Raw genomic sequence first — 12,403 nt, forward strand, 5'->3', positions numbered from 1 at the left:
TTCCATGCATTTTGTAGGCAATTTATCAAACTTTTCTATGCTCCCTTTATTATTTTAAGAATAGTAAAGTATTTGAGCTAATCGGTTATTTTTCAAAGAGCAGGACCCTTCAATGTCATACAAAATGTATATGTATAATGTATGTAGGAGCCATTTATGCTTAATTCAGTTATCGTCATTGTGTTATGGCTATGTTTTAATATTTCTAGTTTATGTCTTTTTTGCATGCTTATGGGTGTGACTTAATACGTAATGGGGAGTGTCTAGATGGGAGGAGGCTAGCGTGTCGACAGAGGTTGTGGGTCAGTTTAGGCTCGGAGGATGGTGAGCACACAGTTCTTTACCACACGCTCGTACCATACGCTTGTATCAGCTATATTTGTAAGAACCACACGGTAATAACTGCAAGATTTCTAAGATATTGTTTGAAGAAGAAACAGTTGATAAAGTACGGAAAGTGATGAATTACTCGTTGATTTGTGCCACTTTAATAAAACCAATTATTTAAGAAAGGACGTTTGAAGATTGGTTTAGTCATATCAGGGTGCAACGGGTGAGTAAGCTACAACTACATTTCATCCCCGAGTAGTAATGGCTATCGAAGTAGGACTTTGAGATGGTATAGAAACTGCCATTACAATGTATATAGAACATACCACATTAGTTTGCTTTTAAAATTATGCAGCCAGTTAGCCTTAAAATAATCTCAAGCAGAGCATGTACATGGTCTTAATAGAACTAGATTTCTCATACAGGATACTGCATAAATGCTCATTCTCAAGTGCCAAGATCCATTATTCCACAGGAACCCAAGAACTAAAAATACACAATTCATAATGAAAATTAACCGATGTGATCTTTGACTATAGAGGATTGTGGTTTAAAATAAACACAAAAGTACTGGGTGGGGAAAGGAAGTTATGCTGATTCAATCACATATTATGAATTGAAATTGGCCCTACAAAGCTTTGCATTTCAAAAAGGGCATTGCAATTTACCTGTAAAATACTGCTAATTTTAAAGAATTTCTCAATTTCTTACGATATTGGGGGCCATTCAGACATCTAGTCTCTGCTGATTATCAGAGCATTCTCATGAACTCTATTCTCCCCCTTAGTTTCCAGTCACCTTTTCTCTCTCACATGCCCATCGATTCCTTTCCCATCAACCTTCCCTCCCCATCAGGTTCTCTTGCGACCCACTAACACTAGCAACCAGAAAGTGGGAGAAAACCAAAGTAAACGGGAGAATGCACAGCCACAGGAAAGGCGTCCAAACTCCACACAAAGAACACCCAAGATCAGGATCACACCCAGCTCAACAGAGCAGTGCAGCAGCACAAACAATTTCTGCACCACAGCAACTCCATTAAAATCAGTCTAAAAGTGCAGAGGGAAACTAATCAAAGATTTCATTAAAACTCGTCAGAATGGTTCTGTGCAAGTCATATTACTTTGTCGGTGGCGAAACATTGTTTCAGGAACATACCAAGTAATACAAGTGTGATAGTTTGCGGCAGCTTCTGGATTAAAATTTGTTTCTTAATCGGCCTTAGTAAAGAAAAACTGGAGTCAAAAACACTTTCCTTTGTTGCCATATTGCGTTCACATTGCTATCACAAGAGAACACAGATTGGCAGTCAAATTTTCCTTCATTGAAAGTTTCATACTGCCAAGTGCTATGACAGTCCTGAGGTCACAAAACATGCTACATAAATGCAACCCCATTTCAAAGTGAAGTACTTAATAGATGAGGGAGACATTTTTTTTTAACGCATCCCTTATATGATTTTAGGACATTTCTGACATTATTTGATGTGAACAAGCTAACCTACAAGTAGGATAGTGGAGACACGCTGTATGAAATAGACCCTTTGGTACACCTAGTCCGCACAAGCCATAAAACATCCATTCACTAATCCCACTTTATTCTCCCCACAGTACCATAAACTCCCCCTCCCCCAGCACGTAATTGAGTGCAGAATCTCAGGACAATTTGTAGATCATAAGATCACAGGTGATAGTAGAATTAGGCCATTCAGCCCATCAAGTCTACATTCAATCATGGCTGATCTATCTCTCCCTCCTATCCCCATTCTCCTGCCATCTCCCCATAACCTGACACCCGTACTAATCACAAATCTATCTCTACCTTAAATATATCCACTTTTTTTGCCTCCACAGCCTTCTGTGGCAAAGAATTCCACAGATTCACAACCCTCTGACTAAAGAAATTCCTCCTCATCTCCTTCCTAAAAGAACGTCCTTTGATTCTGAGGCTATGACCTAGTCCTAGACTCTCCCATTAGTGGAAACATCCTCTTCACATCGACTCTATCCAGGCCTTTCACTATTCTGTACGTTTCAATGAGGTCACCCCTCATTCTTCTAAACTCCAGCGAATACAGGCCCAGTGCCGACAAACGCTCATCATAGTGGCAATTAACCAATCAACTATCACACCATTGAGCTGTTGGAGGAAACATGCCGGGGGTGCATGAAGAACAAACAACCACAAAGAGAGTAGTGGTCAGGATTGAATCCCATCACTGGAGCTGGTCATTAAACAACCTTTTACACATTTTCTAGGTTTAGGCATACATATAAAGCACAACTATGGTGTAATTAAGATTTTTTTTAAATCACCACAGCTCTCTACTGGTATTCTTAACAGATATAAAAACCAATCCAGAAATGTTGTGGTATTTTAAATGTTCTGTTTTATAAATGAGGCAGTGTAATGTTAATTCACAGCTGCCCAGCACTTAACTGACTTTTATAGTGTATATGCAGAATAATTATGCCCAAGAACCAACTGTAAATTAGAAAAAGTTTCATAAAAGCTTATTTGCAAATATCACATTTTTTTCCACTGTATTTTCATTCACATAACAATAACAAACCAGCATCAATAAAATATTGAGTAAAGCACAAAATGCCGGAGGAACTCAGTAGTTCAGACAGCATATGGTAAGGGAACGGACAGGCGATATTTATAGTTGGGATCCTTCATCAACCAGAAGAAGGGTCCCAACCCAAAAAGTCACCTGTCCATACCTCACCAGATGCTGCCTGACCCACTGAGTTCCTCTGGCATTGTGTTCTGCTCAAGATTCCAGCACCTGCAGTCTCATTTGTTTCTGATAAAATACTGCTCAGTTAAACGCAATTACCATTTTTCAAGATATTTAAGAAAAAATAACCAAATCTAAATTTAGGATTTCAAATCCTATTTGGTGCTTGTGGTGCTCCAAAACATTAAAAATTTGGACACCGTACATATGGGGAATTACTACATAATACTAATGTACCCATCTGATATCCTGCTAATCTTGTGCCACTGAAAGAATACTGCAGAAGTGAAAAACAAAAAGATGGACATTCCCAACCTTTAAAATAGAGGTTTGCCCATCCACATTAGCCCAGACCACTTGCCCATTTTTCCTTGATCATTCACCTAAATCATCAATGCATTGGGAGTGGGGTTTCAACTGGGCACTGGTTCAGGAACATTGTTGGCCTTGACGTAATACCAGCAAGATTCCCCATTGTTATTATCTACAAAAGAAATGGCACTATTAACTAGAAGCCATGCAGCCAAGATCGCCAGAAAAGTAGTGAGGTTTGATAATGTCTGACAAATAGCTTATCATCCTTCAAAACTTCTCCATAATTTCAAGGTTCAATTCCAAGGATCATATCAGAAGTGGAATTGAAGATCCAATAAAATAGATAATGTCATTTTTATAACATAACAGAGCAGTTCACTTGATTAGAGACACAAGAAACAAACCACTGGAAGAACAAAATCAAAGAGAATGAGGGGAGAGGGGCCGAACTGAAAATAAATTGTCAGTGTTTCAGTTTGAGATCCTGCAGCGGGACTGAGGGGGAGAGAGCAGGTAGAAAAAGAAGAGGGGGATGGGTGAGAGAGGGCAGCAGGTAAAAGATATGATGGATAATGGATGGATGGAGCCAGGTGAGGCATCAGGTTGGGAGGTACAGACTGGCAATAGGTAGAAGTAAATAAGGAAAGAGGGCAGATGGAACCAATATGGGGGGGGGGGGAGGATGAACTGTGATAAGAAGGGACACAAAGTCCACGTGTTCCAGTCTGATCAGTAAGAAATGTGATAATGGATCTGTTATGAGAGAGATGAAGGGCAGATTGAGCTAGATGGTGGAGATCTAGTGGGATGTCGGTGAACAACCAGAAGGTGATGAAAATGGACGTATGGGACAAAAAGTCAAGAAGTGGATTGGAAGATAATCATGGTTAACTGAAATTGTAAAATTCAATTTTGACACCATAGATAGGGATGTAAACTACCCAGGAAGAATAGGAGCCATTATTCCTCTGGTTTGTGCTGGCATTGGAGAGGGAGTCGAAATGGCATGTAATCAGGAGCTCAGGGTGGCCACTGTAGATAGGTTTAGGGTCATTATTATCACGTGCACTGATATAGTGAAAAGCTCTATTTTGCTTGTTATCCAATGAAATCAGATAATACGAAACTATCCTACTAGAGCAGAGGAAACAGTAAGGAGTGCAGAACTTTGCTCTCTGGATTATTGCGCAACAAACCTTGTGCTCTGGCCTTTGTCCACTCATCTGCCAATACCCCCCCACCCTCACCTGTATCCATCTAGCACTTGCCAGGTCTTGTCCAACCCCTTTGCTCAGCTCCCCTCCCACCAGAATGTTGGAAGGGTCCAGACGCAAAATGTCGCCTGACCATATCTTCCAGAGATGTGTAGGAAGGAACTGCAGATGCTGGCTTAAACCAAAGATAGACACAAAAAGCTGGAGTAACTCAGCAGGACAAGCAGCATCTCTGGAGAGATGAAATGCGTGACGTTTCGGGTCGAGGCCCTTCTTCAGACTGGTTAGGGATATGGGAAACTAAAGATATAGACGATGATGTGGAGAGATAAAGAACAATGAATAAAAGAGAGCAAGAAAAGTAACGATGATAAAGGAAACAGGCCATTGTTAGCTGTTTGTTGGGTGAAGACGAGAAGCTAGTGTGACTTGGTTGGGGAGGGATAGAGAGGGAATGCCAGGGCTACCTAAAGTGAGAGAAATCAATATTCATACCACTGGGCAGTAAGCTGCCCAAGCCAAATATGAGATGCTGTTCCTCCGATTTGCCTTTTGGCTCACTCCGACAATAGAGGAGACCTAGTACAGAAAGGTCTGTGTAGGAATGGGAATTAAAGTGTCCGGCAACCGGGAGAGCAGGTAGGTTCAGGCAGGCTGAGCTAAGGTGTTCTGTGCAACGATCACCCAGTCTACGTTTGGTCTCGCCAATGTACAAGAGTCCACATCTTGAACAACAGATACAGTAGAAGAGGTTGAAGCTGATCTCCAAGATCTTCGGTTTCCTCCCACACTCCAAAGACGTACAGGTATGTAGGTTAATTGGCTGGGCAAATGTAAAAAATTGTCCCTAGTGTGTGTAGGATAGTGTTAATGTGCAGGGATCGCTGGGCGGCGTGGACCCGGTGGGCCGAAGGGCCTGTTTCCGCGCTGTATCTCTAAATCTAAAAAATAAAATCGAGATCTGCAAAACCTACTGAGTTATTCCAGCACTGTCTTTATCAGGTGCTTTACAAAATTCTATCATCAGGTGGAGTCAGTTTGTGAGCCCAAAGTTTTCTCTGGGGCATCAGAATATATAAAATTTAAAGAGGCAAGAGATGAGGTTGACGAATCATTACCTGGAAGGGCCATTCGGGTCCATGGATGGTAGTGAGGAAGGTGTGGGAACAGGTGTTGCATCTCCTGCAGTTGTAGGGAAATGTGCTCGGGGATCAAGGAGGAGTGGGTGGATAAGAACAAGCAGACCAGTGTCTCAGAGAAAGTGGTCCCTGCAGAAGACGTGGTCAGCGGTGTGACCCCGTTGCAGCTGACAGGAATGACAAAGGATGATGCACTGGGCACGAAGGCGACAGGGTGAAAGGCAAGGACTTAAGGAACATTATCTTTGTACCCTTCAGTTCACTTGATGGTAAACCTGGTAATTTGATACAACCTAAAATTGACAATGTATTGGGTGCAATAGGCATGATTTATAACATGCACTGCAGCAATTCAATAAGGCACCATTTCCACCCAATAACAACAACAATGTCATGGGATAATCACTGCTTCCCATCCCAATACATTACTCCAATCCTCTCAGTCACGTTACTGTAGCAAATGGCAACACATATCTGGCATTACAGCACCAGGGACCCACGTTCGATCGTAACTATCCTGCCTAATATGCTGTTGGTCCTCCGTGTGCCGCCAAAACAGCGCCGACCCACCGAGGCATGGACTCTACAAGACCCCTGATGGTGTCCTGTGATATCTGGCACCAAAACATTAGCAGCAGATCCTTCAAGTCTTGTAAATTACGAGGTGGAACCACTGTGGATCGGACTTGTCAATCCAGCACATCCCAGATGCTCAATCAGATTGAGATCTGGAGAATTGGGAGGTCAGGGAACACCGTGAACACTTCATCATGTTCCTCAAACCATTCCCGAACAATGTGTGCAGTGTGGCAGGGCGCATTATCCTGCTGAAGGAGGCCACTGCCATCAGGGAATACCATTGCCATGAAGGGGTGTACCTGGTCTGCAACGATGTTTAGACAGGTGACACGTGTCAAATTGACGACCACATGAATGGCTGGACCCAGGGTTTCCCAGCAGAACATTGCCCAGAGCATCACACTCCCTCCACCGGTTGTTGTCGTCTTCCCACAGTGCATCCTGGTGCCATCACTGTCTTTGCGCAGCGATGAGCCTTGGGCGCCCAACACCCTGTCGCCGGTTTGTGGTTTGTCACTCCTCAGACCACTGTCGGTAGGTACTCACCACTGCTGACTGGGAGCAGCCCACAAGCCTTGCTGATTCAGATGCTCTGACCCAGTCGTCTGGCCATAACAATTTGGCCCTTGTCAAAGTCACACAGGTCTTTACTCCTGCCCATTTCTCCTGCATCCAACACATCAACTTTAAGAACTGTTCACTGGCTGAATAAAATATCCCACCCCTTGACAGGTGCAATTGTAACAAGATATTCAACGTTATTCACTTCACCTGTCAGTGGTGATAATGTTTTGGCTGATCGGTGTATGTCCCAGAGAGAACAATGAAATTCTTACTTGCTGTAGCACAACAGAATATGTAAACATAGTACAGTAAATATGATAAATGAGAAAAAAAGTTTAGTATGTGTACACGTGTACACGTATCCATATATATATATATATATATACATACACACACACACATATATATACACGCATACTCAAAAAACAAACAATAGTAGTGCAATAATAATAATGATAGTCGATTTGCAGCTCAGAGCCTATTTGAGGTTGTAGTGTTTAATAGCCTGATGGCTGCAGGGAAGAAGCTGTTGCTGAACCTGGACTTTACAGTTTTCAGGCTCCTGTACCTTCTTCCCGATGGCAGTGGTGAAATGAGTGTGTGGCTAGGATGGTGTGGGTCTCCGATGATGCTGGCTGCCTTTTTGAGGCAGCGACTCCGAAAAATCCCTTCGATGGTGGGGAGGTCAGATTGACTGGGCAGTGTTCACAATTTTTGCAGTCTTTTTTGCTCCTGAACGTTCAAGTTGCCGAACCAGGCCGTGATGCAACCAGTCAATGTGCTCTCTACTGTACACCTGCAGAAGTTCAAGAGAATAGGGCGGCACGGTAGCGCAGCGGTAGAGTTGCTGCTTTACAGCGAATGCAGCGCCGGAGACTCAGGTTCGATCCTGACTACGGGTGCTGTACTGTAAGGAGTTTGTACGTTCTCCCCGTGACCTGCGTGGGTTTTCGCCGAGATCTTCGGTTTCCTCCCACACTCTGAAGACGTACAGGTATGTAGGTTAATTGGCTGGGTAAATGTAAAATGTAAAAATTGTCCCTAGTGGGTGTAGGATAGTGTTAATGTACGGGGATCGCTGGGCGGCACGGACTTGGAGGGCCGAAAAGGCCTGTTTCCGGCTGTACATACATGATATGATATATGAATCCTCGGATTATCTTCGGAAATATGCACGCCCAGGAATTTGAAGTTTTTGACTCTCTCCACTATCGTACCGTTGATATGAACAGGATTGTGGGTTCTCATCCTTCCTCTTCCAAAATCCACAATCAGTTCATTGGTTTTACTGATATTGAGATCCGGGGGGGGGGGGGGGCTGTTTTCATGCTGTATCTCTAAACTAAACAAATAAGCAGGGTGGTAAAGGTTATGACATGATTGTCATCATTGGTTTAGTATAAAAGACAGGAAGTTATGTTGCAGCTGGACAAAACTGGTTAGACATTCGCATATTTTGTGCAGTTCTGTTCGTCCATTACAGGACCAAACAGGTTCAACAGGCTGTTGCTTGGAGTAAAGATATTACCTATTGAAAGAGTTTTCTCTGGGGCATTAGAGACCGAGGGAGCAACCCGATAAAAATATATAAAATTAAGAGAGGCATGGATCGGGCAGATAGTCTTTTTCCCCACGAAGGCAATGTCAAATAGAAGGGAGCATGGCTTTAACATGAAAGGTGAAACTTTAAAGACATGTGGGAGGGTTTTCTTTAAAACAGAAAATAGTAGAGCTTAGAATACACTGGTTGGGGAAGTCGTATTTAAGAGGCATTTAGGCAGACGTGAACAGCGAGAATTAAAAGACATAGACCAAGTGTAGGAGGATGTGCAGTTTAAATTGGCATCATTGTGGGCACAGACATCCTTGATCAAGGACCTGTTTTTGTGCTGTTTTATGCTCTACATCATTATGGTATCTGCAAAGCTTTAACCAAGTTGACTAACTCAGCGATGTAATCTTCACCGTACATTCTAGATAAAGAACATATTCTATCTTTCAGCTAAGCAACAAATGTATTATCAACAGCAACTTCAGCAACCTTGTAAAGAACTTTCACATTTAAGTAACCAAATTTTGCCTTTTTACAAGAACTTAATTTGAAACAAAGCTCATTAAAGCATGCATTATTATTTAAGAGGACTCAGTAATTTTGAGGTTGTTTGAGGTTAGATCCAGAACTAGGGATCAGCATCTCAAAAATAACACAAAGACCATGAAATTAGGTTAAATTTCTCTTCTCCAGAGGGCTGGGGAGACTATCATTAGTCTGATTCAAAATTGAGATTAGATTGCTGGAAGGAAAATCAGCAGCTAAAAATTGGTGGAACAAGCTTATGGGTCAAATAGTCCACACCCATTTAAGTGTTAATTTAAAATTGGTTCAGCTGAAGTAATTCTGTAATGCCACTTTAAAATGTAAAAGTTTAAATGTTCACATCAATATAATAATTCTGAAAACAACCAAATAATGCTGCAAAATAAATGTAATACATCATACAACACCAACTGACCACAAGCCAGACTAATCATAATTTGACCACCACGATCATTTTTAATGGGAACAGATCATTCAACTACCCAAGCTTGTCCGAAGGTCAATCAATAACTGACTTCCAATTATCCGCATTGATTGAAATCCCCTGGTAGGATACACGGCATAGTTTTATCCATCTTTGGCTTCATCACTTCAACTCAAAATGTCCAACTTTTGCATAAGGTGCTTCCCAGAGTCTGATCCTGGTATCTCAAGGTCGGCTCCAAACACTCACCCAGCGTTTAATTCAGGTTTAAAGCAGGAGGGCGTGTTGGCATAATAATGCCGCTTGTTTGGCTGAGACACGCAGTCTTCCTCCGGATTTCATTTAAATATTTTTAAAAGTCAGGCAACCCACTTTAATCACCCTGGATACAACTGATGGTCGTGTGTTTATACATTACACATACAAACAATTCCACTGTGTGACAACCTGCACGAAGAATCGCAGTCAAAGCTCACATTACCAGTCCTGCGAGAAAGTACACACCCAGAAACGAAGCTGGCTTTTTTTTTTTAAAGTTAACGCATGTGATCTCAGTATTTTTTCTTACAAAACTGGGAGCGGCTTAAAAAACTTCTTGTCAAAATATAAAGTTTATTCCGAAAGCCAGACATGAAAGCGCCTTGTCTCCGGTTTATTTATGAGCGTGTTGATCGCAATGATAAAACTAGAAAATGAAAAGTTTTCAGTGATCTGAGCACAGGATTAGAGACAAGGAGAGGGTGGGTCAGGGGGCCTCACAGGCGCCCGGGACCGGACCAGCCACTCCACCCCATGTCAACCCATCCCATCTCAACCCGTCCTATCCAAACCCGCCCGTCAGCTGCTGGATCATCCCTACCCCCGGGACCTGGAGACGGCGAGGACCGTTCAGCGCCTCAGTTCAGCCCGCCCACCCGCCTTGTTGTTACTTGTCCAAGGCTCACGGTTCCAATGTCAACTTTTCGCAGCGCAAATCCCACCGTATTTACTACGGAACAACTTGCACCAAACTACTCTCATGGCACAAACTACGACGCAACTTCCACCAAACTACTCTCATGGCACAAACTACGACGCAACTTCCACCGCAAAAAAACTACTCTCATGGATGGGCCATGGCGCAAACTACGGCGCAACTTCCACCAAACTACTCTCATGGCACAAACTACGACGCAAATCCCAGCGCCACAGTCTTCGCCGTTAGTCCAACCGCACAAACTCCGGCGCAACTCCCGCCGCACAAAGTAATCTCACCGCACAAACTTCCATCACACAAACAATACTCCCACCGCGCAGACTGCGGAGAGACCCCCATGGCACAGTCTACGGACTCGCCGCACCGCGCAGACTGCGACGCCGTTAGTCCCCCACGCCGCGCCAAAACTACGCACCACCCCCCCCCCCCGCACGGACTCTCAGTCCCCGCCGCTGCTCCCAACCCGCGGCGTCCGAGCTGCCGCCCGGCCCGCGGTATAAAGTCACCACAAACCACCAGCGACATCCCCCTCGCTTACCATTGAGCTCGCCGGGCGTTCACCGGGCTGGGCTGGAGGCGCGGGTTGAGGCTGGGCGGCTGGGCCGCTGTCCGCCGCTCCGGCACCTCTCACTTCGCTGTCGCCTTCACCCCCCCCAGCGGGCGGGAGGGGGTCACAAGATGGCGGCGGCGGCAGGGGGACGCGGGCATCGCCCGCTACGTCGCCACGCACAGCTCCCTCCCGGCCAGCCTCCTCACGTCATTACGTCACCGGGAGAGGAGGGAATTTCTTCCCCCACCCTCCTCCCGTGACGTGTGGCAAACCTCACTCGCCATCACGTGACGAAGAGGGGAGCCTGGCAGGAGGGAAATTCCCCGCCCCCAATCACGTGAGATGGACATACTGTCAATGAAAGCTACAAACCAAAAGATTCAAGAGTCAAAAGGGTTTTATTGTCTCATATCCCAGTTGGGACTTTATGAAGAAGTTGCCAGCACTGGAGGGTCGTAAGGTCGTAAGTGATAGGAGAAGAATTAGGCCATTCGGCCCATCAAGTCTACTCCGCCATTCAATCATGGCTGATCTATCTCTCCGTCCTAACCCCATTCTCATGCCTTCTCCCCATAACCTCTGACGCCCCTACTAATCAAGAGTCTGAGCGAGAGGAAGAGGTTGGGCAGGCTGGGACTCTATTCCCTGGAGCGCAGGAGGATGAGGGGTGATCTTAAATTTTTCACCAGCAAAGTCGAGAATATTAGAATGAATATTTCCCCTCCCACCCGTGACCTAGCTGTCTCACTGGTCTGCTCATCTAAATTGGACTATTTCCAACCCATCACTCTATCCTCCCTTGCAAAGCTTGTCTCCACCATGAAACCTGCAACCTGCCCCCTTGACGCTGTCCCCACTACCCTTCTGAAGGATGTCATTGCAATAGCCGGTCCCAGCATCCTCTCTATCATCAACAGTTCTCTGGCCACTGGCACCGTTCCAACCTGTTTCAAGCACGCGGTGGTCCAGCCCCTCCTGAAAAAACCTAACTTAGACCCCACCTTACCTAGCAACTACAGGCCCATTTCCAAACTGCCATTCCTGTCAAAAGTCCTTGAAAAGGCAATTCTAAATCAATTAATGCCTTACCTACACCAAAATACAATCCTGGAAGGTTTCCAGTCAGGTTTCAGGGCCCACCACAGCACAGAGTCTGCCTTGTTGAAGGTACACAACGACCTGCTTCTCGCCATCGACACCGGCGACTGCTATCTTGCTCCTTCTCGACCTCAGCGCAGCGTTTGATACAGTGGATCACACCATCCTTATTGACCGTCTCCGGTACGGGGTTGGCGTTGATGGCACTGCCCTGAGTTGGTTCATTTCCTACCTCAAAAATGGGAGTTTCTCCATAAACATAGGCATTATTCCTCTTCCCCAGCTAGCCTCTCCTGCGGGGTTCCACAAGGCTCCATCCTAGGCCCCATTCTCTTCTCTCTATACATGCTCCCCCTCGGCCAAATCATTCAAA

At 44.7% G+C, this 12,403-nt stretch overlaps 1 protein-coding gene across 2 annotated transcripts in view; it reads right to left on the reverse strand.

Annotated features, from left to right (window-relative positions):
* plekhf2 (pleckstrin homology domain containing, family F (with FYVE domain) member 2) overlaps positions 1–11,127 on the reverse strand; it is a 32,238-nt gene extending 21,111 nt beyond the window's left edge. For both annotated transcript variants that reach the window (XM_078397155.1, XM_078397156.1), the window contains exon 1: positions 10,921–11,127. The gene's annotated coding sequence lies outside the window, so the exon portion shown is untranslated. The remainder of the gene's footprint in view (positions 1–10,920) is intronic.
* Between the last annotated feature and the right edge of the window lie 1,276 nt (positions 11,128–12,403).

This window comes from Rhinoraja longicauda, chromosome 4 (assembly GCF_053455715.1).
Source record: "Rhinoraja longicauda isolate Sanriku21f chromosome 4, sRhiLon1.1, whole genome shotgun sequence".
Lineage (NCBI taxonomy): Eukaryota > Metazoa > Chordata > Chondrichthyes > Rajiformes > Arhynchobatidae > Rhinoraja > Rhinoraja longicauda.